A 22,843-nucleotide genomic window follows, 5' to 3' on the forward strand; every position below is an offset into this window, starting at 1 on the left:
AGGTTATCACTCTGGATCTTGCAATCTGAGTTCAAATCTCGGTAGGACCTACCATGTGAATTAATCTGCCCCGTGGAACTGGAATATAGCTGTCCAACGATTGTTGAAAGTATTTGCAACACGTGATAGGAACGACAGTCCACATTTGCTAATTAAAACGCGTAATTTTTTTTCTGTACAATTCCCAAATGGATGTATAATATGGTTCTATGGTGTAATGGTTAGCACTCTGGACTTTGAATCCAGTGATCCGAGTTCAAATCTCGGTAGAACCTTTCTGGCTTTTGTGCTGAATTATTCACGTGGCCTACCAATAATCTCATTTCTAGCTGTTTATCCGGTGAACAAATGACAGGAAAATCTGAACACTTCAATAATTACTATGGGGTTCTATGGTGTAATGGTTAGCACTCAGGACTCTGAATCCTGCGATCCGAGTTCAAATCTCGGTAGGACCTACCTTCATTCTGCATTGACATACTGCTCTCCTGTCAACTTTAAAATAGCCTTGTGTGAAAGAAACAAGTGGGTGGGAGTCGATAAGCAGTCTTTGGTACGCATGAATGGCCAGCCTGCAGGAAATTTTTAATATGAATGCCTAGTACATTTATTAATTGAAAACTTGCTGCCCCCCAATGAACTGAAAATAATTAAGATTTTTTTCAAGATGTTACATGGTAGGGTAGCCCAGGTGATACCGTTTCTGTCCAGAAAATATTTTCTCTGTTTTTCCTGTGAACCAAGGACAGTAAAATCTGAACCAGCATTCTATGCTGTAAAGGTTATCACTCTGGATCTTGCAATCTGAGTTCAAATCTTGGTAGGACCTACCATGTGAATTAATCTGCCTCGTGGAACTGGAATATAGCTGTCCAACGATTGTTGAAAGTATTTGCAACACGTGATAGGAACGACAGTCCACATTTGCTAATTAAAACGCGTAATTTTTTTTCTGTACAATTCCCAAATGGATGTATAATATGGTTCTATGGTGTAATGGTTAGCACTCTGGACTTTGAATCCAGTGATCCGAGTTCAAATCTCGGTAGAACCTTTCTGGCTTTTGTGCTGAATTATTCACGTGGCCTACCAATAATCTCATTTCTAGCTGTTTATCCGGTGAACAAATGACAGGAAAATCTGAACACTTCAATAATTACTATGGGGTTCTATGGTGTAATGGTTAGCACTCAGGACTCTGAATCCTGCGATCCGAGTTCAAATCTCGGTAGGACCTACCTTCATTCTGCAGTGACATACTGCTCTCCTGTCAACTTTAAAATAGCCTTGTGTGAAAGAAACAAGTGGGTGGGAGTCGATAAGCAGTCTTTGGTACGCATGAATGGCCAGCCTGCAGGAAATTTTTATATGAATGCCTAGTACATTTATTAATTGAAAACTTGCTGCCCCCCAATGAACTGAAAATAATTAAGATTTTTTTCAAGATGTTACATGGTAGGGTAGCCCAGGTGATACCGTTTCTGTCCAGAAAATATTTTCTCTGTTTTTCCTGTGAACCAAGGACAGTAAAATCTGAACCAGCATTCTATGCTGTAAAGGTTATCACTCTGGATCTTGCAATCTGAGTTCAAATCTTGGTAGGACCTACCATGTGAATTAATCTGCCTCGTGGAACTGGAATATAGCTGTCCAACGATTGTTGAAAGTATTTGCAACACGTGATAGGAACGACAGTCCACATTTGCTAATTAAAACGCGTAATTTTTTTTCTGTACAATTCCCAAATGGATGTATAATATGGTTCTATGGTGTAATGGTTAGCACTCTGGACTTTGAATCCAGTGATCCGAGTTCAAATCTCGGTAGAACCTTTCTGGCTTTTGTGCTGAATTATTCACGTGGCCTACCAATAATCTCATTTCTAGCTGTTTATCCGGTGAACAAATGACAGGAAAATCTGAACACTTCAATAATTACTATGGGGTTCTATGGTGTAATGGTTAGCACTCAGGACTCTGAATCCTGCGATCCGAGTTCAAATCTCGGTAGGACCTACCTTCATTCTGCATTGACATACTGCTCTCCTGTCAACTTTAAAATAGCCTTGTGTGAAAGAAACAAGTGGGTGGGAGTCGATAAGCAGTCTTTGGTACGCATGAATGGCCAGCCTGCAGGAAATTTTTAATATGAATGCCTAGTACATTTATTAATTGAAAACTTGCTGCCCCCCAATGAACTGAAAATAATTAAGATTTTTTTCAAGATGTTACATGGTAGGGTAGCCCAGGTGATACCGTTTCTGTCCAGAAAATATTTTCTCTGTTTTTCCTGTGAACCAAGGACAGTAAAATCTGAACCAGCATTCTATGCTGTAAAGGTTATCACTCTGGATCTTGCAATCTGAGTTCAAATCTCGGTAGGACCTACCATGTGAATTAATCTGCCCCGTGGAACTGGAATATAGCTGTCCAACGATTGTTGAAAGTATTTGCAACACGTGATAGGAACGACAGTCCACATTTGCTAATTAAAACGCGTAATTTTTTTTCTGTACAATTCCCAAATGGATGTATAATATGGTTCTATGGTGTAATGGTTAGCACTCTGGACTTTGAATCCAGTGATCCGAGTTCAAATCTCGGTAGAACCTTTCTAGCTTTTGTGCTGAATTATTCACGTGGCCTACCAATAATCTCATTTCTACCTGTTTATCCGGTGAACAAATGACAGGAAAATCTGAACACTTCAATAATTACTATGGGGTTCTATGGTGTAATGGTTAGCACTCAGGACTCTGAATCCTGCGATCCGAGTTCAAATCTCGGTAGGACCTACCTTCATTCTGCATTGACATACTGCTCTCCTGTCAACTTTAAAATAGCCTTGTGTGAAAGAAACAAGTGGGTGGGAGTCGATAAGCAGTCTTTGGTACGCATGAATGGCCAGCCTGCAGGAAATTTTTAATATGAATGCCTAGTACATTTATTAATTGAAAACTTGCTGCCCCCCAATGAACTGAAAATAATTAAGATTTTTTTCAAGATGTTACATGGTAGGGTAGCCCAGGTGATACCGTTTCTGTCCAGAAAATATTTTCTCTGTTTTTCCTGTGAACCAAGGACAGTAAAATCTGAACCAGCATTCTATGCTGTAAAGGTTATCACTCTGGATCTTGCAATCTGAGTTCAAATCTCGGTAGGACCTACCATGTGAATTAATCTGCCTCGTGGAACTGGAATATAGCTGTCCAACGATTGTTGAAAGTATTTGCAACACGTGATAGGAACGACAGTCCACATTTGCTAATTAAAACGCGTAATTTTTTTTCTGTACAATTCCCTAATGGATGTATAATATGGTTCTATGGTGTAATGGTTAGCACTCTGGACTTTGAATCCAGTGATCCGAGTTCAAATCTCGGTAGAACCTTTCTAGCTTTTGTGCTGAATTATTCACGTGGCCTACCAATAATCTCATTTCTACCTGTTTATCCGGTGAACAAATGACAGGAAAATCTGAACACTTCAATAATTACTCAATGGGGTTCTATGGTGTAATGGTTAGCACTCAGGACTCTGAATCCTGCGATCCGAGTTCAAATCTCGGTAGGACCTACCTTGATTTTGCAGTGACATACTCCTCTCCTGTCAACTTTAAAATACTCTTGTGTGAAAGAAACAAGTGGGTGGGAGTCGATAAGCAGTCTTTGGTACGCATGAATGGCCAGCCTGCAGGAAATTTTTAATATGAATGCCTAGTACATTTATTAATTGAAAACTTGCTGCCCCCCAATGAACTGAAAATAATTAAGATTTTTTTCAAGATGTTACATGGTAGGGTAACCCAGGTGATACCGTTTCTGTCCAGAAAATATTTTCTCTGTTTTTCCTGTGAACCAAGGACAGTAAAATCTGAACCAGCATTCTATGCTGTAAAGGTTATCACTCTGGATCTTGCAATCTGAGTTCAAATCTCGGTAGGACCTACCATGTGAATTAATCTGCCTCGTGGAACTGGAATATAGCTGTCCAACGATTGTTGAAAGTATTTGCAACACGTGATAGGAACGACAGTCCACATTTGCTAATTAAAACGCGTAATTTTTTTTCTGTACAATTCCCAAATGGATGTATAATATGGTTCTATGGTGTAATGGTTAGCACTCTGGACTTTGAATCCAGTGATCCGATTTCAAATCTCGGTAGAACCTTTCTGGCTTTTGTGCTGAATTATTCACGTGGCCTACCAATAATCTCATTTCTAGCTGTTTATCCGGTGAACAAATGACAGGAAAATCTGAACACTTCAATAATTACTCTATATGGGGTTCTATGGTGTAATGGTTAGCACTCAGGACTCTGAATCCTGCGATCCGAGTTCAAATCTCGGTAGGACCTACCTTGATTTTGCAGTGACATACTCCTCTCCTGTCAACTTTAAAATACTCTTGTGTGAAAGAAACAAGTGGGTGGGAGTCGATAAGCAGTCTTTGGTACGCATGAATGGCCAGCCTGCAGGAAATTTTTAATATGAATGCCTAGTACATTTATTAATTGAAAACTTGCTGCCCCCCAATGAACTGAAAATAATTAAGATTTTTTTCAAGATGTTACATGGTAGGGTAACCCAGGTGATACCGTTTCTGTCCAGAAAATATTTTCTCTGTTTTTCCTGTGAACCAAGGACAGTAAAATCTGAACCAGCATTCTATGCTGTAAAGGTTATCACTCTGGATCTTGCAATCTGAGTTCAAATCTCGGTAGGACCTACCATGTGAATTAATCTGCCTCGTGGAACTGGAATATAGCTGTCCAACGATTGTTGAAAGTATTTGCAACACGTCATAGGAACGACAGTCCACATTTGCTAATTAAAACGCGTAATTTTTTTTCTGTACAATTCCCAAATGGATGTATAATATGGTTCTATGGTGTAATGGTTAACACTCTGGACTTTGAATCCAGTGATCCGAGTTCAAATCTCGGTAGAAAATGTCTAGCTTTTGTGCTGAATTATTCACGTGGCCTACCAATAATCTCATTTCTAGCTGTTTATCCGGTGAACAAATGACAGGAAAATCTGAACACTTCAATAATTACTCTATATGGGGTTCTATGGTGTAATGGTTAGCACTCAGGACTCTGAATCCTGCGATCCGAGTTCAAATCTCGGTAGGACCTACCTTGATTTTGCAGTGACATACTCCTCTCCTGTCAACTTTAAAATACTCTTGTGTGAAAGAAACAAGTGGGTGGGAGTCGATAAGCAGTCTTTGGTACGCATGAATGGCCAGCCTGCAGGAAATTTTTAATATGAATGCCTAGTACATTTATTAATTGAAAACTTGCTGCCCCCCAATGAACTGAAAATAATTAAGATTTTTTTCAAGATGTTACATGGTAGGGTAACCCAGGTGATACCGTTTCTGTCCAGAAAATATTTTCTCTGTTTTTCCTGTGAACCAAGGACAGTAAAATCTGAACCAGCATTCTATGCTGTAAAGGTTATCACTCTGGATCTTGCAATCTGAGTTCAAATCTCGGTAGGACCTACCATGTGAATTAATCTGCCTCGTGGAACTGGAATATAGCTGTCCAACGATTGTTGAAAGTATTTGCAACACGTGATAGGAACGACAGTCCACATTTGCTAATTAAAACGCGTAATTTTTTTTCTGTACAATTCCCAAATGGATGTATAATATGGTTCTATGGTGTAATGGTTAACACTCTGGACTTTGAATCCAGTGATCCGAGTTCAAATCTCGGTAGAACCTGTCTAGCTTTTGTGCTGAATTATTCACGTGGCCTACCAATAATCTCATTTCTAGCTGTTTATCCGGTGAACAAATGACAGGAAAATCTGAACACTTCAATAATTACTCTATATGGGGTTCTATGGTGTAATGGTTAGCACTCAGGACTCTGAATCCTGCGATCCGAGTTCAAATCTCGGTAGGACCTACCTTGATTTTGCAGTGACATACTCCTCTCCTGTCAACTTTAAAATACTCTTGTGTGAAAGAAACAAGTGGGTGGGAGTCGATAAGCAGTCTTTGGTACGCATGAATGGCCAGCCTGCAGGAAATTTTTAATATGAATGCCTAGTACATTTATTAATTGAAAACTTGCTGCCCCCCAATGAACTGAAAATAATTAAGATTTTTTTCAAGATGTTACATGGTAGGGTAGCCCAGGTGATACCGTTTCTGTCCAGAAAATATTTTCTCTGTTTTTCCTGTGAACCAAGGACAGTAAAATCTGAACCAGCATTCTATGCTGTAAAGGTTATCACTCTGGATCTTGCAATCTGAGTTCAAATCTCGGTAGGACCTACCATGTGAATTAATCTGCCTCGTGGAACTGGAATATAGCTGTCCAACGATTGTTGAAAGTATTTGCAACACGTGATAGGAACGACAGTCCACATTTGCTAATTAAAACGCGTAATTTTTTTTCTGTACAATTCCCAAATGGATGTATAATATGGTTCTATGGTGTAATGGTTAGCACTCTGGACTTTGAATCCAGTGATCCGAGTTCAAATCTCGGTAGAACCTTTCTGGCTTTTGTGCTGAATTATTCACGTGGCCTACCAATAATCTCATTTCTAGCTGTTTATCCGGTGAACAAATGACAGGAAAATCTGAACACTTCAATAATTACTATGGGGTTCTATGGTGTAATGGTTAGCACTCAGGACTCTGAATCCTGCGATCCGAGTTCAAATCTCGGTAGGACCTACCTTCATTCTGCAGTGACATACTGCTCTCCTGTCAACTTTAAAATAGCCTTGTGTGAAAGAAACAAGTGGGTGGGAGTCGATAAGCAGTCTTTGGTACGCATGAATGGCCAGCCTGCAGGAAATTTTTAATATGAATGCCTAGTACATTTATTAATTGAAAACTTGCTGCCCCCCAATGAACTGAAAATAATTAAGATTTTTTTCAAGATGTTACATGGTAGGGTAGCCCAGGTGATACCGTTTCTGTCCAGAAAATATTTTCTCTGTTTTTCCTGTGAACCAAGGACAGTAAAATCTGAACCAGCATTCTATGCTGTAAAGGTTATCACTCTGGATCTTGCAATCTGAGTTCAAATCTCGGTAGGACCTACCATGTGAATTAATCTGCCTCGTGGAACTGGAATATAGCTGTCCAACGATTGTTGAAAGTATTTGCAACACGTGATAGGAACGACAGTCCACATTTGCTAATTAAAACGCGTAATTTTTTTTCTGTACAATTCCCAAATGGATGTATAATATGGTTCTATGGTGTAATGGTTAGCACTCTGGACTTTGAATCCAGTGATCCGAGTTCAAATCTCGGTAGAACCTTTCTGGCTTTTGTGCTGAATTATTCACGTGGCCTACCAATAATCTCATTTCTAGCTGTTTATCCGGTGAACAAATGACAGGAAAATCTGAACACTTCAATAATTACTATGGGGTTCTATGGTGTAATGGTTAGCACTCAGGACTCTGAATCCTGCGATCCGAGTTCAAATCTCGGTAGGACCTACCTTCATTCTGCAGTGACATACTGCTCTCCTGTCAACTTTAAAATAGCCTTGTGTGAAAGAAACAAGTGGGTGGGAGTCGATAAGCAGTCTTTGGTACGCATGAATGGCCAGCCTGCAGGAAATTTTTAATATGAATGCCTAGTACATTTATTAATTGAAAACTTGCTGCCCCCCAATGAACTGAAAATAATTAAGATTTTTTTCAAGATGTTACATGGTAGGGTAGCCCAGGTGATACCGTTTCTGTCCAGAAAATATTTTCTCTGTTTTTCCTGTGAACCAAGGACAGTAAAATCTGAACCAGCATTCTATGCTGTAAAGGTTATCACTCTGGATCTTGCAATCTGAGTTCAAATCTCGGTAGGACCTACCATGTGAATTAATCTGCCTCGTGGAACTGGAATATAGCTGTCCAACGATTGTTGAAAGTATTTGCAACACGTGATAGGAACGACAGTCCACATTTGCTAATTAAAACGCGTAATTTTTTTTCTGTACAATTCCCAAATGGATGTATAATATGGTTCTATGGTGTAATGGTTAGCACTCTGGACTTTGAATCCAGTGATCCGAGTTCAAATCTCGGTAGAACCTTTCTAGCTTTTGTGCTGAATTATTCACGTGGCCTACCAATAATCTCATTTCTAGCTGTTTATCCGGTGAACAAATGACAGGAAAATCTGAACACTTCAATAATTACTATGGGGTTCTATGGTGTAATGGTTAGCACTCAGGACTCTGAATCCTGCGATCCGAGTTCAAATCTCGGTAGGACCTACCTTGATTTTGCAGTGACATACTCCTCTCCTGTCAACTTTAAAATAGCTCTTGTGTGAAAGAAACAAGTGGGTGGGAGTCGATAAGCAGTCTTTGGTACGCATGAATGGCCAGCCTGCAGGAAATTTTTAATATGAATGCCTAGTACATTTATTAATTGAAAACTTGCTGCCCCCCAATGAACTGAAAATAATTAAGATTTTTTTCAAGATGTTACATGGTAGGGTAGCCCAGGTGATACCGTTTCTGTCCAGAAAATATTTTCTCTGTTTTTCCTGTGAACCAAGGACAGTAAAATCTGAACCAGCATTCTATGCTGTAAAGGTTATCACTCTGGATCTTGCAATCTGAGTTCAAATCTCGGTAGGACCTACCATGTGAATTAATCTGCCTCGTGGAACTGGAATATAGCTGTCCAACGATTGTTGAAAGTATTTGCAACACGTGATAGGAACGACAGTCCACATTTGCTAATTAAAACGCGTAATTTTTTTTCTGTACAATTCCCAAATGGATGTATAATATGGTTCTATGGTGTAATGGTTAGCACTCTGGACTTTGAATCCAGTGATCCGAGTTCAAATCTCGGTAGAACCTTTCTAGCTTTTGTGCTGAATTATTCACGTGGCCTACCAATAATCTCATTTCTAGCTGTTTATCCGGTGAACAAATGACAGGAAAATCTGAACACTTCAATAATTACTCTATATGGGGTTCTATGGTGTAATGGTTAGCACTCAGGACTCTGAATCCTGCGATCCGAGTTCAAATCTCGGTAGGACCTACCTTGATTTTGCAGTGACATACTCCTCTCCTGTCAACTTTAAAATAGTCTTGTGTGAAAGAAACAAGTGGGTGGGAGTCGATAAGCAGTCTTTGGTACGCATGAATGGCCAGCCTGCAGGAAATTTTTAATATGAATGCCTAGTACATTTATTAATTGAAAACTTGCTGCCCCCCAATGAACTGAAAATAATTAAGATTTTTTTCAAGATGTTACATGGTAGGGTAGCCCAGGTGATACCGTTTCTGTCCAGAAAATATTTTCTCTGTTTTTCCTGTGAACCAAGGACAGTAAAATCTGAACCAGCATTCTATGCTGTAAAGGTTATCACTCTGGATCTTGCAATCTGAGTTCAAATCTCGGTAGGACCTACCATGTGAATTAATCTGCCTCGTGGAACTGGAATATAGCTGTCCAACGATTGTTGAAAGTATTTGCAACACGTGATAGGAACGACAGTCCACATTTGCTAATTAAAACGCGTAATTTTTTTTCTGTACAATTCCCAAATGGATGTATAATATGGTTCTATGGTGTAATGGTTAGCACTCTGGACTTTGAATCCAGTGATCCGAGTTCAAATCTCGGTAGAACCTTTCTAGCTTTTGTGCTGAATTATTCACGTGGCCTACCAATAATCTCATTTCTAGCTGTTTATCCGGTGAACAAATGACAGGAAAATCTGAACACTTCAATAATTACTCTATATGGGGTTCTATGGTGTAATGGTTAGCACTCAGGACTCTGAATCCTGCGATCCGAGTTCAAATCTCGGTAGGACCTACCTTCATTCTGCAGTGACATACTGCTCTCCTGTCAACTTTAAAATAGCCTTGTGTGAAAGAAACAAGTGGGTGGGAGTCGATAAGCAGTCTTTGGTACGCATGAATGGCCAGCCTGCAGGAAATTTTTAATATGAATGCCTAGTACATTTATTAATTGAAAACTTGCTGCCCCCCAATGAACTGAAAATAATTAAGATTTTTTTCAAGATGTTACATGGTAGGGTAGCCCAGGTGATACCGTTTCTGTCCAGAAAATATTTTCTCTGTTTTTCCTGTGAACCAAGGACAGTAAAATCTGAACCAGCATTCTATGCTGTAAAGGTTATCACTCTGGATCTTGCAATCTGAGTTCAAATCTCGGTAGGACCTACCATGTGAATTAATCTGCCTCGTGGAACTGGAATATAGCTGTCCAACGATTGTTGAAAGTATTTGCAACACGTGATAGGAACGACAGTCCACATTTGCTAATTAAAACGCGTAATTTTTTTTCTGTACAATTCCCTAATGGATGTATAATATGGTTCTATGGTGTAATGGTTAGCACTCTGGACTTTGAATCCAGTGATCCGAGTTCAAATCTCGGTAGAACCTTTCTAGCTTTTGTGCTGAATTATTCACGTGGCCTACCAATAATCTCATTTCTACCTGTTTATCCGGTGAACAAATGACAGGAAAATCTGAACACTTCAATAATTACTCTATATGGGGTTCTATGGTGTAATGGTTAGCACTCAGGACTCTGAATCCTGCGATCTGAGTTCAAATCTCGGTAGGACCTACCTTGATTTTGCAGTGACATACTCCTCTCCTGTCAACTTTAAAATACTCTTGTGTGAAAGAAACAAGTGGGTGGGAGTCGATAAGCAGTCTTTGGTACGCATGAATGGCCAGCCTGCAGGAAATTTTTTATATGAATGCCTAGTACATTTATTAATTGAAAACTTGCTGCCCCCCAATGAACTGAAAATAATTAAGATTTTTTTCAAGATGTTACATGGTAGGGTAACCCAGGTGATACCGTTTCTGTCCAGAAAATATTTTCTCTGTTTTTCCTGTGAACCAAGGACAGTAAAATCTGAACCAGCATTCTATGCTGTAAAGGTTATCACTCTGGATCTTGCAATCTGAGTTCAAATCTCGGTAGGACCTACCATGTGAATTAATCTGCCTCGTGGAACTGGAATATAGCTGTCCAACGATTGTTGAAAGTATTTGCAACACGTGATAGGAACGACAGTCCACATTTGCTAATTAAAACGCGTAATTTTTTTCCTGTACAATTCCCAAATGGATGTATAATATGGTTCTATGGTGTAATGGTTAGCACTCTGGACTTTGAATCCAGTGATCCGAGTTCAAATCTCGGTAGAACCTTTCTAGCTTTTGTGCTGAATTATTCACGTGGCCTACCAATAATCTCATTTCTAGCTGTTTATCCGGTGAACAAATGACAGGAAAATCTGAACACTTCAATAATTACTCTATATGGGGTTCTATGGTGTAATGGTTAGCACTCAGGACTCTGAATCCTGCGATCCGAGTTCAAATCTCGGTAGGACCTACCTTCATTCTGCAGTGACATACTGCTCTCCTGTCAACTTTAAAATAGCCTTGTGTGAAAGAAACAAGTGGGTGGGAGTCGATAAGCAGTCTTTGGTACGCATGAATGGCCAGCCTGCAGGAAATTTTTAATATGAATGCCTAGTACATTTATTAATTGAAAACTTGCTGCCCCCCAATGAACTGAAAATAATTAAGATTTTTTTCAAGATGTTACATGGTAGGGTAGCCCAGGTGATACCGTTTCTGTCCAGAAAATATTTTCTCTGTTTTTCCTGTGAACCAAGGACAGTAAAATCTGAACCAGCATTCTATGCTGTAAAGGTTATCACTCTGGATCTTGCAATCTGAGTTCAAATCTCGGTAGGACCTACCATGTGAATTAATCTGCCTCGTGGAACTGGAATATAGCTGTCCAACGATTGTTGAAAGTATTTGCAACACGTGATAGGAACGACAGTCCACATTTGCTAATTAAAACGCGTAATTTTTTTTCTGTACAATTCCCAAATGGATGTATAATATGGTTCTATGGTGTAATGGTTAGCACTCTGGACTTTGAATCCAGTGATCCGAGTTCAAATCTCGGTAGAACCTTTCTGGCTTTTGTGCTGAATTATTCACGTGGCCTACCAATAATCTCATTTCTAGCTGTTTATCCGGTGAACAAATGACAGGAAAATCTGAACACTTCAATAATTACTATGGGGTTCTATGGTGTAATGGTTAGCACTCAGGACTCTGAATCCTGCGATCCGAGTTCAAATCTCGGTAGGACCTACCTTCATTCTGCAGTGACATACTGCTCTCCTGTCAACTTTAAAATAGCCTTGTGTGAAAGAAACAAGTGGGTGGGAGTCAATAAGCAGTCTTTGGTACGCATGAATGGCCAGCCTGCAGGACATTTTTAATATGAATGCCTAGTACATTTATTAATTGAAAACTTGCTGCCCCCCAATGAACTGAAAATAATTAAGATTTTTTTCAAGATGTTACATGGTAGGGTAGCCCAGGTGATACCGTTTCTGTCCAGAAAATATTTTCTCTGTTTTTCCTGTGAACCAAGGACAGTAAAATCTGAACCAGCATTCTATGCTGTAAAGGTTATCACTCTGGATCTTGCAATCTGAGTTCAAATCTCGGTAGGACCTACCATGTGAATTAATCTGCCCCGTGGAACTGGAATATAGCTGTCCAACGATTGTTGAAAGTATTTGCAACACGTGATAGGAACGACAGTCCACATTTGCTAATTAAAACGCGTAATTTTTTTTCTGTACAATTCCCAAATGGATGTATAATATGGTTCTATGGTGTAATGGTTAGCACTCTGGACTTTGAATCCAGTGATCCGAGTTCAAATCTCGGTAGAACCTTTCTAGCTTTTGTGCTGAATTATTCACGTGGCCTACCAATAATCTCATTTCTAGCTGTTTATCCGGTGAACAAATGACAGGAAAATCTGAACACTTCAATAATTACTATGGGGTTCTATGGTGTAATGGTTAGCACTCAGGACTCTGAATCCTGCGATCCGAGTTCAAATCTCGGTAGGACCTACCTTCATTCTGCAGTGACATACTGCTCTCCTGTCAACTTTAAAATAGCTCTTGTGTGAAAGAAACAAGTGGGTGGGAGTCGATAAGCAGTCTTTGGTACGCATGAATGGCCAGCCTGCAGGAAATTTTTAATATGAATGCCTAGTACATTTATTAATTGAAAACTTGCTGCCCCCCAATGAACTGAAAATAATTAAGATTTTTTTCAAGATGTTACATGGTAGGGTAACCCAGGTGATACCGTTTCTGTCCAGAAAATATTTTCTCTGTTTTTCCTGTGAACCAAGGACAGTAAAATCTGAACCAGCATTCTATGCTGTAAAGGTTATCACTCTGGATCTTGCAATCTGAGTTCAAATCTCGGTAGGACCTACCATGTGAATTAATCTGCCTCGTGGAACTGGAATATAGCTGTCCAACGATTGTTGAAAGTATTTGCAACACGTGATAGGAACGACAGTCCACATTTGCTAATTAAAACGCGTAATTTTTTTTCTGTACAATTCCCAAATGGATGTATAATATGGTTCTATGGTGTAATGGTTAGCACTCTGGACTTTGAATCCAGTGATCCGAGTTCAAATCTCGGTAGAACCTTTCTAGCTTTTGTGCTGAATTATTCACGTGGCCTACCAATAATCTCATTTCTACCTGTTTATCCGGTGAACAAATGACAGGAAAATCTGAACACTTCAATAATTACTCTATATGGGGTTCTATGGTGTAATGGTTAGCACTCAGGACTCTGAATCCTGCGATCCGAGTTCAAATCTCGGTAGGACCTACCTTGATTTTGCAGTGACATACTCCTCTCCTGTCAACTTTAAAATACTCTTGTGTGAAAGAAACAAGTGGGTGGGAGTCGATAAGCAGTCTTTGGTACGCATGAATGGCCAGCCTGCAGGAAATTTTTAATATGAATGCCTAGTACATTTATTAATTGAAAACTTGCTGCCCCCCAATGAACTGAAAATAATTAAGATTTTTTTCAAGATGTTACATGGTAGGGTAGCCCAGGTGATACCGTTTCTGTCCAGAAAATATTTTCTCTGTTTTTCCTGTGAACCAAGGACAGTAAAATCTGAACCAGCATTCTATGCTGTAAAGGTTATCACTCTGGATCTTGCAATCTGAGTTCAAATCTCGGTAGGACCTACCATGTGAATTAATCTGCCTCGTGGAACTGGAATATAGCTGTCCAACGATTGTTGAAAGTATTTGCAACACGTGATAGGAACGACAGTCCACATTTGCTAATTAAAACGCGTAATTTTTTTTCTGTACAATTCCCAAATGGATGTATAATATGGTTCTATGGTGTAATGGTTAGCACTCTGGACTTTGAATCCAGTGATCCGAGTTCAAATCTCGGTAGAACCTTTCTAGCTTTTGTGCTGAATTATTCACGTGGCCTACCAATAATCTCATTTCTAGCTGTTTATCCGGTGAACAAATGACAGGAAAATCTGAACACTTCAATAATTACTATGGGGTTCTATGGTGTAATGGTTAGCACTCAGGACTCTGAATCCTGCGATCCGAGTTCAAATCTCGGTAGGACCTACCTTCATTCTGCATTGACATACTGCTCTCCTGTCAACTTTAAAATACTCTTGTGTGAAAGAAACAAGTGGGTGGGAGTCGATAAGCAGTCTTTGGTACGCATGAATGGCCAGCCTGCAGGAAATTTTTAATATGAATGCCTAGTACATTTATTAATTGAAAACTTGCTGCCCCCCAATGAACTGAAAATAATTAAGATTTTTTTCAAGATGTTACATGGTAGGGTAACCCAGGTGATACCGTTTCTGTCCAGAAAATATTTTCTCTGTTTTTCCTGTGAACCAAGGACAGTAAAATCTGAAGCAGCATTCTATGCTGTAAAGGTTATCACTCTGGATCTTGCAATCTGAGTTCAAATCTCGGTAGGACCTACCATGTGAATTAATCTGCCTCGTGGAACTGGAATATAGCTGTCCAACGATTGTTGAAAGTATTTGCAACACGTGATAGGAACGACAGTCCACATTTGCTAATTAAAACGCGTAATTTTTTTTCTGTACAATTCCCTAATGGATGTATAATATGGTTCTATGGTGTAATGGTTAGCACTCTGGACTTTGAATCCAGTGATCCGAGTTCAAATCTCGGTAGAACCTTTCTAGCTTTTGTGCTGAATTATTCACGTGGCCTACCAATAATCTCATTTCTAGCTGTTTATCCGGTGAACAAATGACAGGAAAATCTGAACACTTCAATAATTACTCTATATGGGGTTCTATGGTGTAATGGTTAGCACTCAGGACTCTGAATCCTGCGATCTGAGTTCAAATCTCGGTAGGACCTACCTTGATTTTGCAGTGACATACTCCTCTCCTGTCAACTTTAAAATACTCTTGTGTGAAAGAAACAAGTGGGTGGGAGTCGATAAGCAGTCTTTGGTACGCATGAATGGCCAGCCTGCAGGAAATTTTTAATATGAATGCCTAGTACATTTATTAATTGAAAACTTGCTGCCCCCCAATGAACTGAAAATAATTAAGATTTTTTTCAAGATGTTACATGGTAGGGTAACCCAGGTGATACCGTTTCTGTCCAGAAAATATTTTCTCTGTTTTTCCTGTGAACCAAGGACAGTAAAATCTGAACCAGCATTCTATGCTGTAAAGGTTATCACTCTGGATCTTGCAATCTGAGTTCAAATCTCGGTAGGACCTACCATGTGAATTAATCTGCCTCGTGGAACTGGAATATAGCTGTCCAACGATTGTTGAAAGTATTTGCAACACGTGATAGGAACGACAGTCCACATTTGCTAATTAAAACGCGTAATTTTTTTCCTGTACAATTCCCTAATGGATGTATAATATGGTTCTATGGTGTAATGGTTAGCACTCTGGACTTTGAATCCAGTGATCCGAGTTCAAATCTCGGTAGAACCTTTCTAGCTTTTGTGCTGAATTATTCACGTGGCCTACCAATAATCTCATTTCTACCTGTTTATCCGGTGAACAAATGACAGGAAAATCTGAACACTTCAATAATTACTCTATATGGGGTTCTATGGTGTAATGGTTAGCACTCAGGACTCTGAATCCTGCGATCTGAGTTCAAATCTCGGTAGGACCTACCTTGATTTTGCAGTGACATACTCCTCTCCTGTCAACTTTAAAATACTCTTGTGTGAAAGAAACAAGTGGGTGGGAGTCGATAAGCAGTCTTTGGTACGCATGAATGGCCAGCCTGCAGGAAATTTTTAATATGAATGCCTAGTACATTTATTAATTGAAAACTTGCTGCCCCCCAATGAACTGAAAATAATTACGATTTTTTTCAAGATGTTACATGGTAGGGTAACCCAGGTGATACCGTTTCTGTCCAGAAAATATTTTCTCTGTTTTTCCTGTGAACCAAGGACAGTAAAATCTGAACCAGCATTCTATGCTGTAAAGGTTATCACTCTGGATCTTGCAATCTGAGTTCAAATCTCGGTAGGACCTACCATGTGAATTAATCTGCCTCGTGGAACTGGAATATAGCTGTCCAACGATTGTTGAAAGTATTTGCAACACGTGATAGGAACGACAGTCCACATTTGCTAATTAAAACGCGTAATTTTTTTTCTGTACAATTCCCAAATGGATGTATAATATGGTTCTATGGTGTAATGGTTAGCACTCTGGACTTTGAATCCAGTGATCCGATTTCAAATCTCGGTAGAACCTTTCTGGCTTTTGTGCTGAATTATTCACGTGGCCTACCAATAATCTCATTTCTAGCTGTTTATCCGGTGAACAAATGACAGGAAAATCTGAACACTTCAATAATTACTCTATATGGGGTTCTATGGTGTAATGGTTAGCACTCAGGACTCTGAATCCTGCGATCCGAGTTCAAATCTCGGTAGGACCTACCTTGATTTTGCAGTGACATACTCCTCTCCTGTCAACTTTAAAATACTCTTGTGTGAAAGAAACAAGTGGGTGGGAGTCGATAAGCAGTCTTTGGTACGCATGAATGGCCAGCCTGCAGGAAATTTTTAATATGAATGCCTAGTACATTTATTAATTGAAAACTTGCTGCCCCCCAATGAACTGAAAATAATTAAGATTTTTTTCAAGATGTTACATGGTAGGGTAGCCCAGGTGATACCGTTTCTGTCCAGAAAATATTTTCTCTGTTTTTCCTGTGAACCAAGGACAGTAAAATCTGAACCAGCATTCTATGCTGTAAAGGTTATCACTCTGGATCTTGCAATCTGAGTTCAAATCTCGGTAGGACCTACCATGTGAATTAATCTGCCTCGTGGAACTGGAATATAGCTGTCCAACGATTGTTGAAAGTATTTGCAACACGTGATAGGAACGACAGTCCACATTTGCTAATTAAAACGCGTAATTTTTTTTCTGTACAATTCCCAAATGGATGTATAATATGGTTCTATGGTGTAATGGTTAGCACTCTGGACTTTGAATCCAGTGATCCGAGTTCAAATCTCGGTAGAACCTTTCTGGCTTTTGTGCTGAATTATTCACGTGGCCTACCAATAATCTCATTTCTAGCTGTTTATCCGGTGAACAAATGACAGGAAAATCTGAACACTTCAATAATTACTCTATATGGGGTTCTATGGTGTAATGGTTAGCACTCAGGACTCTGAATCCTGCGATCCGAGTTCAAATCTCGGTAGGACCTACCTTGATTTTGCAGTGACATACTCCTCTCCTGTCAACTTTAAAATACTCTTGTGTGAAAGAAACAAGTGGGTGGGAGTCGATAAGCAGTCTTTGGTACGCATGAATGGCCAGCCTGCAGGAAATTTTTAATATGAATGCCTAGTACATTTATTAATTGAAAACTTGCTGCCCCCCAATGAACTGAAAATAATTAAGATTTTTTTCAAGATGTTACATGGTAGGGTAGCCCAGGTGATACCGTTTCTGTCCAGAAAATATTTTCTCTGTTTTTCCTGTGAACCAAGGACAGTAAAATCTGAACCAGCATTCTATGCTGTAAAGGTTATCACTCTGGATCTTGCAATCTGAGTTCAAATCTCGGTAGGACCTACCATGTGAATTAATCTGCCCCGTGGAACTGGAATATAGCTGTCCAACGATTGTTGAAAGTATTTGCAACACGTGATAGGAACGACAGTCCACATTTGCTAATTAAAACGCGTAATTTTTTTTCTGTACAATTCCCAAATGGCTGTATAATATGGTTCTATGGTGTAATGGTTAGCACTCTGGACTTTGAATCCAGTGATCCGAGTTCAAATCTCGGTAGAACCTTTCTAGCTTTTGTGCTGAATTATTCACGTGGCCTACCAATAATCTCATTTCTAGCTGTTTATCCGGTGAACAAATGACAGGAAAATCTGAACACTTCAATAATTACTATGGGGTTCTATGGTGTAATGGTTAGCACTCAGGACTCTGAATCCTGCGATCCGAGTTCAAATCTCGGTAGGACCTACCTTCATTCTGCAGTGACATACTGCTCTCCTGTCAACTTTAAAATAGCTCTTGTGTGAAAGAAACAAGTGGGTGGGAGTCGATAAGCAGTCTTTGGTACGCATGAATGGCCAGCCTGCAGGAAATTTTTAATATGAATGCCTAGTACATTTATTAATTGAAAACTTGCTGCCCCCCAATGAACTGAAAATAATTAAGATTTTTTTCAAGATGTTACATGGTAGGGTAACCCAGGTGATACCGTTTCTGTCCAGAAAATATTTTCTCTGTTTTTCCTGTGAACCAAGGACAGTAAAATCTGAACCAGCATTCTATGCTGTAAAGGTTATCACTCTGGATCTTGCAATCTGAGTTCAAATCTCGGTAGGACCTACCATGTGAATTAATCTGCCTCGTGGAACTGGAATATAGCTGTCCAACGATTGTTGAAAGTATTTGCAACACGTGATAGGAACGACAGTCCACATTTGCTAATTAAAACGCGTAATTTTTTTTCTGTACAATTCCCTAATGGATGTATAATATGGTTCTATGGTGTAATGGTTAGCACTCTGGACTTTGAATCCAGTGATCCGAGTTCAAATCTCGGTAGAACCTTTCTAGCTTTTGTGCTGAATTATTCACGTGGCCTACCAATAATCTCATTTCTACCTGTTTATCCGGTGAACAAATGACAGGAAAATCTGAACACTTCAATAATTACTCTATATGGGGTTCTATGGTGTAATGGTTAGCACTCAGGACTCTGAATCCTGCGATCTGAGTTCAAATCTCGGTAGGACCTACCTTGATTTTGCAGTGACATACTCCTCTCCTGTCAACTTTAAAATACTCTTGTGTGAAAGAAACAAGTGGGTGGGAGTCGATAAGCAGTCTTTGGTACGCATGAATGGCCAGCCTGCAGGAAATTTTTAATATGAATGCCTAGTACATTTATTAATTGAAAACTTGCTGCCCCCCAATGAACTGAAAATAATTAAGATTTTTTTCAAGATGTTACATGGTAGGGTAACCCAGGTGATACCGTTTCTGTCCAGAAAATATTTTCTCTGTTTTTCCTGTGAACCAAGGACAGTAAAATCTGAACCAGCATTCTATGCTGTAAAGGTTATCACTCTGGATCTTGCAATCTGAGTTCAAATCTCGGTAGGACCTACCATGTGAATTAATCTGCCTCGTGGAACTGGAATATAGCTGTCCAACGATTGTTGAAAGTATTTGCAACACGTGATAGGAACGACAGTCCACATTTGCTAATTAAAACGCGTAATTTTTTTCCTGTACAATTCCCAAATGGATGTATAATATGGTTCTATGGTGTAATGGTTAGCACTCTGGACTTTGAATCCAGTGATCCGAGTTCAAATCTCGGTAGAACCTTTCTAGCTTTTGTGCTGAATTATTCACGTGGCCTACCAATAATCTCATTTCTAGCTGTTTATCCGGTGAACAAATGACAGGAAAATCTGAACACTTCAATAATTACTCTATATGGGGTTCTATGGTGTAATGGTTAGCACTCAGGACTCTGAATCCTGCGATCTGAGTTCAAATCTCGGTAGGACCTACCTTGATTTTGCAGTGACATACTCCTCTCCTGTCAACTTTAAAATACTCTTGTGTGAAAGAAACAAGTGGGTGGGAGTCGATAAGCAGTCTTTGGTACGCATGAATGGCCAGCCTGCAGGAAATTTTTAATATGAATGCCTAGTACATTTATTAATTGAAAACTTGCTGCCCCCCAATGAACTGAAAATAATTACGATTTTTTTCAAGATGTTACATGGTAGGGTAGCCCAGGTGATACCGTTTCTGTCCAGAAAATATTTTCTCTGTTTTTCCTGTGAACCAAGGACAGTAAAATCTGAACCAGCATTCTATGCTGTAAAGGTTATCACTCTGGATCTTGCAATCTGAGTTCAAATCTCGGTAGGACCTACCATGTGAATTAATCTGCCTCGTGGAACTGGAATATAGCTGTCCAACGATTGTTGAAAGTATTTGCAACACGTGATAGGAACGACAGTCCACATTTGCTAATTAAAACGCGTAATTTTTTTTCTGTACAATTCCCAAATGGATGTATAATATGGTTCTATGGTGTAATGGTTAGCACTCTGGACTTTGAATCCAGTGATCCGAGTTCAAATCTCGGTAGAACCTTTCTAGCTTTTGTGCTGAATTATTCACGTGGCCTACCAATAATCTCATTTCTAGCTGTTTATCCGGTGAACAAATGACAGGAAAATCTGAACACTTCAATAATTACTCTATATGGGGTTCTATGGTGTAATGGTTAGCACTCAGGACTCTGAATCCTGCGATCCGAGTTCAAATCTCGGTAGGACCTACCTTGATTTTGCAGTGACATACTCCTCTCCTGTCAACTTTAAAATACTCTTGTGTGAAAGAAACAAGTGGGTGGGAGTCGATAAGCAGTCTTTGGTACGCATGAATGGCCAGCCTGCAGGAAATTTTTAATATGAATGCCTAGTACATTTATTAATTGAAAACTTGCTGCCCCCCAATGAACTGAAAATAATTAAGATTTTTTTCAAGATGTTACATGGTAGGGTAACCCAGGTGATACCGTTTCTGTCCAGAAAATATTTTCTCTGTTTTTCCTGTGAACCAAGGACAGTAAAATCTGAACCAGCATTCTATGCTGTAAAGGTTATCACTCTGGATCTTGCAATCTGAGTTCAAATCTCGGTAGGACCTACCATGTGAATTAATCTGCCTCGTGGAACTGGAATATAGCTGTCCAACGATTGTTGAAAGTATTTGCAACACGTGATAGGAACGACAGTCCACATTTGCTAATTAAAACGCGTAATTTTTTTTCTGTACAATTCCCAAATGGATGTATAATATGGTTCTATGGTGTAATGGTTAGCACTCTGGACTTTGAATCCAGTGATCCGAGTTCAAATCTCGGTAGAACCTTTCTAGCTTTTGTGCTGAATTATTCACGTGGCCTACCAATAATCTCATTTCTAGCTGTTTATCCGGTGAACAAATGACAGGAAAATCTGAACACTTCAATAATTACTCTATATGGGGTTCTATGGTGTAATGGTTAGCACTCAGGACTCTGAATCCTGCGATCCGAGTTCAAATCTCGGTAGGACCTACCTTGATTTTGCAGTGACATACTCCTCTCCTGTCAACTTTAAAATACTCTTGTGTGAAAGAAACAAGTGGGTGGGAGTCGATAAGCAGTCTTTGGTACGCATGAATGGCCAGCCTGCAGGAAATTTTTAATATGAATGCCTAGTACATTTATTAATTGAAAACTTGCTGCCCCCCAATGAACTGAAAATAATTAAGATTTTTTTCAAGATGTTACATGGTAGGGTAACCCAGGTGATACCGTTTCTGTCCAGAAAATATTTTCTCTGTTTTTCCTGTGAACCAAGGACAGTAAAATCTGAACCAGCATTCTATGCTGTAAAGGTTATCACTCTGGATCTTGCAATCTGAGTTCAAATCTCGGTAGGACCTACCATGTGAATTAATCTGCCTCGTGGAACTGGAATATAGCTGTCCAACGATTGTTGAAAGTATTTGCAACACGTGATAGGAACGACAGTCCACATTTGCTAATTAAAACGCGTAATTTTTTTTCTGTACAATTCCCAAATGGATGTATAATATGGTTCTATGGTGTAATGGTTAGCACTCTGGACTTTGAATCCAGTGATCCGAGTTCAAATCTCGGTAGAACCTTTCTAGCTTTTGTGCTGAATTATTCACGTGGCCTACCAATAATCTCATTTCTAGCTGTTTATCCGGTGAACAAATGACAGGAAAATCTGAACACTTCAATAATTACTCTATATGGGGTTCTATGGTGTAATGGTTAGCACTCAGGACTCTGAATCCTGCGATCCGAGTTCAAATCTCGGTAGGACCTACCTTGATTTTGCAGTGACATACTCCTCTCCTGTCAACTTTAAAATACTCTTGTGTGAAAGAAACAAGTGGGTGGGAGTCGATAAGCAGTCTTTGGTACGCATGAATGGCCAGCCTGCAGGAAATTTTTAATATGAATGCCTAGTACATTTATTAATTGAAAACTTGCTGCCCCCCAATGAACTGAAAATAATTAAGATTTTTTTCAAGATGTTACATGGTAGGGTAGCCCAGGTGATACCGTTTCTGTCCAGAAAATATTTTCTCTGTTTTTCCTGTGAACCAAGGACAGTAAAATCTGAACCAGCATTCTATGCTGTAAAGGTTATCACTCTGGATCTTGCAATCTGAGTTCAAATCTCGGTAGGACCTACCATGTGAATTAATCTGCCTCGTGGAACTGGAATATAGCTGTCCAACGATTGTTGAAAGTATTTGCAACACGTGATAGGAACGACAGTCCACATTTGCTAATTAAAACGCGTAATTTTTTTTCTGTACA

The 22,843-nt window shown here is 39.4% G+C and overlaps 58 non-coding genes across 58 annotated transcripts; all 58 read left to right on the forward strand.

Moving 5' to 3' along the window:
* Positions 1-203: 203 nt before the first annotated feature.
* trnaq-uug (transfer RNA glutamine (anticodon UUG)) lies at positions 204-275 on the forward strand. The gene has a single exon. It is a non-coding gene; the product is annotated as a tRNA-Gln (tRNA).
* A 111-nt stretch (positions 276-386) lies between these two features.
* On the forward strand, positions 387-458 carry trnaq-cug (transfer RNA glutamine (anticodon CUG)). The gene has a single exon. It is a non-coding gene; the product is annotated as a tRNA-Gln (tRNA).
* A 524-nt stretch (positions 459-982) lies between these two features.
* Positions 983-1,054, forward strand: trnaq-uug (transfer RNA glutamine (anticodon UUG)). Its single transcript has one exon. It is a non-coding gene; the product is annotated as a tRNA-Gln (tRNA).
* A 111-nt stretch (positions 1,055-1,165) lies between these two features.
* On the forward strand, positions 1,166-1,237 carry trnaq-cug (transfer RNA glutamine (anticodon CUG)). The gene has a single exon. It is a non-coding gene; the product is annotated as a tRNA-Gln (tRNA).
* A 523-nt stretch (positions 1,238-1,760) lies between these two features.
* On the forward strand, positions 1,761-1,832 carry trnaq-uug (transfer RNA glutamine (anticodon UUG)). The gene has a single exon. It is a non-coding gene; the product is annotated as a tRNA-Gln (tRNA).
* A 111-nt stretch (positions 1,833-1,943) lies between these two features.
* Positions 1,944-2,015, forward strand: trnaq-cug (transfer RNA glutamine (anticodon CUG)). Its single transcript has one exon. It is a non-coding gene; the product is annotated as a tRNA-Gln (tRNA).
* Positions 2,016-2,539: 524 nt separating this feature from the next.
* trnaq-uug (transfer RNA glutamine (anticodon UUG)) lies at positions 2,540-2,611 on the forward strand. The gene has a single exon. It is a non-coding gene; the product is annotated as a tRNA-Gln (tRNA).
* A 111-nt stretch (positions 2,612-2,722) lies between these two features.
* trnaq-cug (transfer RNA glutamine (anticodon CUG)) lies at positions 2,723-2,794 on the forward strand. The gene has a single exon. It is a non-coding gene; the product is annotated as a tRNA-Gln (tRNA).
* Positions 2,795-3,318: 524 nt separating this feature from the next.
* Positions 3,319-3,390, forward strand: trnaq-uug (transfer RNA glutamine (anticodon UUG)). Its single transcript has one exon. It is a non-coding gene; the product is annotated as a tRNA-Gln (tRNA).
* A 113-nt stretch (positions 3,391-3,503) lies between these two features.
* On the forward strand, positions 3,504-3,575 carry trnaq-cug (transfer RNA glutamine (anticodon CUG)). The gene has a single exon. It is a non-coding gene; the product is annotated as a tRNA-Gln (tRNA).
* A 524-nt stretch (positions 3,576-4,099) lies between these two features.
* On the forward strand, positions 4,100-4,171 carry trnaq-uug (transfer RNA glutamine (anticodon UUG)). The gene has a single exon. It is a non-coding gene; the product is annotated as a tRNA-Gln (tRNA).
* Positions 4,172-4,286: 115 nt separating this feature from the next.
* On the forward strand, positions 4,287-4,358 carry trnaq-cug (transfer RNA glutamine (anticodon CUG)). Its single transcript has one exon. It is a non-coding gene; the product is annotated as a tRNA-Gln (tRNA).
* A 524-nt stretch (positions 4,359-4,882) lies between these two features.
* trnaq-uug (transfer RNA glutamine (anticodon UUG)) lies at positions 4,883-4,958 on the forward strand. Its single transcript has one exon. It is a non-coding gene; the product is annotated as a tRNA-Gln (tRNA).
* Positions 4,959-5,069: 111 nt separating this feature from the next.
* Positions 5,070-5,141, forward strand: trnaq-cug (transfer RNA glutamine (anticodon CUG)). Its single transcript has one exon. It is a non-coding gene; the product is annotated as a tRNA-Gln (tRNA).
* A 524-nt stretch (positions 5,142-5,665) lies between these two features.
* On the forward strand, positions 5,666-5,737 carry trnaq-uug (transfer RNA glutamine (anticodon UUG)). Its single transcript has one exon. It is a non-coding gene; the product is annotated as a tRNA-Gln (tRNA).
* A 115-nt stretch (positions 5,738-5,852) lies between these two features.
* trnaq-cug (transfer RNA glutamine (anticodon CUG)) lies at positions 5,853-5,924 on the forward strand. The gene has a single exon. It is a non-coding gene; the product is annotated as a tRNA-Gln (tRNA).
* Positions 5,925-6,448: 524 nt separating this feature from the next.
* Positions 6,449-6,520, forward strand: trnaq-uug (transfer RNA glutamine (anticodon UUG)). The gene has a single exon. It is a non-coding gene; the product is annotated as a tRNA-Gln (tRNA).
* Positions 6,521-6,631: 111 nt separating this feature from the next.
* trnaq-cug (transfer RNA glutamine (anticodon CUG)) lies at positions 6,632-6,703 on the forward strand. The gene has a single exon. It is a non-coding gene; the product is annotated as a tRNA-Gln (tRNA).
* Positions 6,704-7,227: 524 nt separating this feature from the next.
* On the forward strand, positions 7,228-7,299 carry trnaq-uug (transfer RNA glutamine (anticodon UUG)). Its single transcript has one exon. It is a non-coding gene; the product is annotated as a tRNA-Gln (tRNA).
* A 111-nt stretch (positions 7,300-7,410) lies between these two features.
* trnaq-cug (transfer RNA glutamine (anticodon CUG)) lies at positions 7,411-7,482 on the forward strand. The gene has a single exon. It is a non-coding gene; the product is annotated as a tRNA-Gln (tRNA).
* Positions 7,483-8,006: 524 nt separating this feature from the next.
* trnaq-uug (transfer RNA glutamine (anticodon UUG)) lies at positions 8,007-8,078 on the forward strand. The gene has a single exon. It is a non-coding gene; the product is annotated as a tRNA-Gln (tRNA).
* A 111-nt stretch (positions 8,079-8,189) lies between these two features.
* trnaq-cug (transfer RNA glutamine (anticodon CUG)) lies at positions 8,190-8,261 on the forward strand. Its single transcript has one exon. It is a non-coding gene; the product is annotated as a tRNA-Gln (tRNA).
* A 525-nt stretch (positions 8,262-8,786) lies between these two features.
* On the forward strand, positions 8,787-8,858 carry trnaq-uug (transfer RNA glutamine (anticodon UUG)). Its single transcript has one exon. It is a non-coding gene; the product is annotated as a tRNA-Gln (tRNA).
* Positions 8,859-8,973: 115 nt separating this feature from the next.
* trnaq-cug (transfer RNA glutamine (anticodon CUG)) lies at positions 8,974-9,045 on the forward strand. Its single transcript has one exon. It is a non-coding gene; the product is annotated as a tRNA-Gln (tRNA).
* Positions 9,046-9,569: 524 nt separating this feature from the next.
* Positions 9,570-9,641, forward strand: trnaq-uug (transfer RNA glutamine (anticodon UUG)). Its single transcript has one exon. It is a non-coding gene; the product is annotated as a tRNA-Gln (tRNA).
* A 115-nt stretch (positions 9,642-9,756) lies between these two features.
* trnaq-cug (transfer RNA glutamine (anticodon CUG)) lies at positions 9,757-9,828 on the forward strand. The gene has a single exon. It is a non-coding gene; the product is annotated as a tRNA-Gln (tRNA).
* Positions 9,829-10,352: 524 nt separating this feature from the next.
* Positions 10,353-10,424, forward strand: trnaq-uug (transfer RNA glutamine (anticodon UUG)). Its single transcript has one exon. It is a non-coding gene; the product is annotated as a tRNA-Gln (tRNA).
* Positions 10,425-10,539: 115 nt separating this feature from the next.
* Positions 10,540-10,611, forward strand: trnaq-cug (transfer RNA glutamine (anticodon CUG)). Its single transcript has one exon. It is a non-coding gene; the product is annotated as a tRNA-Gln (tRNA).
* A 524-nt stretch (positions 10,612-11,135) lies between these two features.
* On the forward strand, positions 11,136-11,207 carry trnaq-uug (transfer RNA glutamine (anticodon UUG)). Its single transcript has one exon. It is a non-coding gene; the product is annotated as a tRNA-Gln (tRNA).
* A 115-nt stretch (positions 11,208-11,322) lies between these two features.
* On the forward strand, positions 11,323-11,394 carry trnaq-cug (transfer RNA glutamine (anticodon CUG)). The gene has a single exon. It is a non-coding gene; the product is annotated as a tRNA-Gln (tRNA).
* Positions 11,395-11,918: 524 nt separating this feature from the next.
* On the forward strand, positions 11,919-11,990 carry trnaq-uug (transfer RNA glutamine (anticodon UUG)). Its single transcript has one exon. It is a non-coding gene; the product is annotated as a tRNA-Gln (tRNA).
* Positions 11,991-12,101: 111 nt separating this feature from the next.
* On the forward strand, positions 12,102-12,173 carry trnaq-cug (transfer RNA glutamine (anticodon CUG)). The gene has a single exon. It is a non-coding gene; the product is annotated as a tRNA-Gln (tRNA).
* A 524-nt stretch (positions 12,174-12,697) lies between these two features.
* On the forward strand, positions 12,698-12,769 carry trnaq-uug (transfer RNA glutamine (anticodon UUG)). Its single transcript has one exon. It is a non-coding gene; the product is annotated as a tRNA-Gln (tRNA).
* Positions 12,770-12,880: 111 nt separating this feature from the next.
* trnaq-cug (transfer RNA glutamine (anticodon CUG)) lies at positions 12,881-12,952 on the forward strand. Its single transcript has one exon. It is a non-coding gene; the product is annotated as a tRNA-Gln (tRNA).
* A 525-nt stretch (positions 12,953-13,477) lies between these two features.
* Positions 13,478-13,549, forward strand: trnaq-uug (transfer RNA glutamine (anticodon UUG)). The gene has a single exon. It is a non-coding gene; the product is annotated as a tRNA-Gln (tRNA).
* Positions 13,550-13,664: 115 nt separating this feature from the next.
* On the forward strand, positions 13,665-13,736 carry trnaq-cug (transfer RNA glutamine (anticodon CUG)). The gene has a single exon. It is a non-coding gene; the product is annotated as a tRNA-Gln (tRNA).
* A 524-nt stretch (positions 13,737-14,260) lies between these two features.
* Positions 14,261-14,332, forward strand: trnaq-uug (transfer RNA glutamine (anticodon UUG)). The gene has a single exon. It is a non-coding gene; the product is annotated as a tRNA-Gln (tRNA).
* A 111-nt stretch (positions 14,333-14,443) lies between these two features.
* Positions 14,444-14,515, forward strand: trnaq-cug (transfer RNA glutamine (anticodon CUG)). Its single transcript has one exon. It is a non-coding gene; the product is annotated as a tRNA-Gln (tRNA).
* Positions 14,516-15,039: 524 nt separating this feature from the next.
* Positions 15,040-15,111, forward strand: trnaq-uug (transfer RNA glutamine (anticodon UUG)). The gene has a single exon. It is a non-coding gene; the product is annotated as a tRNA-Gln (tRNA).
* Positions 15,112-15,226: 115 nt separating this feature from the next.
* Positions 15,227-15,298, forward strand: trnaq-cug (transfer RNA glutamine (anticodon CUG)). The gene has a single exon. It is a non-coding gene; the product is annotated as a tRNA-Gln (tRNA).
* Positions 15,299-15,822: 524 nt separating this feature from the next.
* trnaq-uug (transfer RNA glutamine (anticodon UUG)) lies at positions 15,823-15,894 on the forward strand. Its single transcript has one exon. It is a non-coding gene; the product is annotated as a tRNA-Gln (tRNA).
* A 115-nt stretch (positions 15,895-16,009) lies between these two features.
* Positions 16,010-16,081, forward strand: trnaq-cug (transfer RNA glutamine (anticodon CUG)). Its single transcript has one exon. It is a non-coding gene; the product is annotated as a tRNA-Gln (tRNA).
* Positions 16,082-16,605: 524 nt separating this feature from the next.
* Positions 16,606-16,677, forward strand: trnaq-uug (transfer RNA glutamine (anticodon UUG)). The gene has a single exon. It is a non-coding gene; the product is annotated as a tRNA-Gln (tRNA).
* Positions 16,678-16,792: 115 nt separating this feature from the next.
* Positions 16,793-16,864, forward strand: trnaq-cug (transfer RNA glutamine (anticodon CUG)). The gene has a single exon. It is a non-coding gene; the product is annotated as a tRNA-Gln (tRNA).
* A 524-nt stretch (positions 16,865-17,388) lies between these two features.
* trnaq-uug (transfer RNA glutamine (anticodon UUG)) lies at positions 17,389-17,460 on the forward strand. The gene has a single exon. It is a non-coding gene; the product is annotated as a tRNA-Gln (tRNA).
* Positions 17,461-17,575: 115 nt separating this feature from the next.
* On the forward strand, positions 17,576-17,647 carry trnaq-cug (transfer RNA glutamine (anticodon CUG)). Its single transcript has one exon. It is a non-coding gene; the product is annotated as a tRNA-Gln (tRNA).
* Positions 17,648-18,171: 524 nt separating this feature from the next.
* On the forward strand, positions 18,172-18,243 carry trnaq-uug (transfer RNA glutamine (anticodon UUG)). Its single transcript has one exon. It is a non-coding gene; the product is annotated as a tRNA-Gln (tRNA).
* A 111-nt stretch (positions 18,244-18,354) lies between these two features.
* On the forward strand, positions 18,355-18,426 carry trnaq-cug (transfer RNA glutamine (anticodon CUG)). Its single transcript has one exon. It is a non-coding gene; the product is annotated as a tRNA-Gln (tRNA).
* Positions 18,427-18,951: 525 nt separating this feature from the next.
* trnaq-uug (transfer RNA glutamine (anticodon UUG)) lies at positions 18,952-19,023 on the forward strand. The gene has a single exon. It is a non-coding gene; the product is annotated as a tRNA-Gln (tRNA).
* A 115-nt stretch (positions 19,024-19,138) lies between these two features.
* trnaq-cug (transfer RNA glutamine (anticodon CUG)) lies at positions 19,139-19,210 on the forward strand. Its single transcript has one exon. It is a non-coding gene; the product is annotated as a tRNA-Gln (tRNA).
* A 524-nt stretch (positions 19,211-19,734) lies between these two features.
* trnaq-uug (transfer RNA glutamine (anticodon UUG)) lies at positions 19,735-19,806 on the forward strand. Its single transcript has one exon. It is a non-coding gene; the product is annotated as a tRNA-Gln (tRNA).
* Positions 19,807-19,921: 115 nt separating this feature from the next.
* trnaq-cug (transfer RNA glutamine (anticodon CUG)) lies at positions 19,922-19,993 on the forward strand. The gene has a single exon. It is a non-coding gene; the product is annotated as a tRNA-Gln (tRNA).
* Positions 19,994-20,517: 524 nt separating this feature from the next.
* On the forward strand, positions 20,518-20,589 carry trnaq-uug (transfer RNA glutamine (anticodon UUG)). Its single transcript has one exon. It is a non-coding gene; the product is annotated as a tRNA-Gln (tRNA).
* Positions 20,590-20,704: 115 nt separating this feature from the next.
* On the forward strand, positions 20,705-20,776 carry trnaq-cug (transfer RNA glutamine (anticodon CUG)). Its single transcript has one exon. It is a non-coding gene; the product is annotated as a tRNA-Gln (tRNA).
* A 524-nt stretch (positions 20,777-21,300) lies between these two features.
* On the forward strand, positions 21,301-21,372 carry trnaq-uug (transfer RNA glutamine (anticodon UUG)). Its single transcript has one exon. It is a non-coding gene; the product is annotated as a tRNA-Gln (tRNA).
* A 115-nt stretch (positions 21,373-21,487) lies between these two features.
* On the forward strand, positions 21,488-21,559 carry trnaq-cug (transfer RNA glutamine (anticodon CUG)). Its single transcript has one exon. It is a non-coding gene; the product is annotated as a tRNA-Gln (tRNA).
* Positions 21,560-22,083: 524 nt separating this feature from the next.
* trnaq-uug (transfer RNA glutamine (anticodon UUG)) lies at positions 22,084-22,155 on the forward strand. The gene has a single exon. It is a non-coding gene; the product is annotated as a tRNA-Gln (tRNA).
* Positions 22,156-22,270: 115 nt separating this feature from the next.
* Positions 22,271-22,342, forward strand: trnaq-cug (transfer RNA glutamine (anticodon CUG)). Its single transcript has one exon. It is a non-coding gene; the product is annotated as a tRNA-Gln (tRNA).
* The last annotated feature ends 501 nt before the right edge of the window (positions 22,343-22,843 follow it).

This window comes from Salmo salar, chromosome 08 (genome assembly GCF_965601325.2).
Source record: "Salmo salar chromosome 08, fSalSal1, whole genome shotgun sequence".
Lineage (NCBI taxonomy): Eukaryota > Metazoa > Chordata > Actinopteri > Salmoniformes > Salmonidae > Salmo > Salmo salar.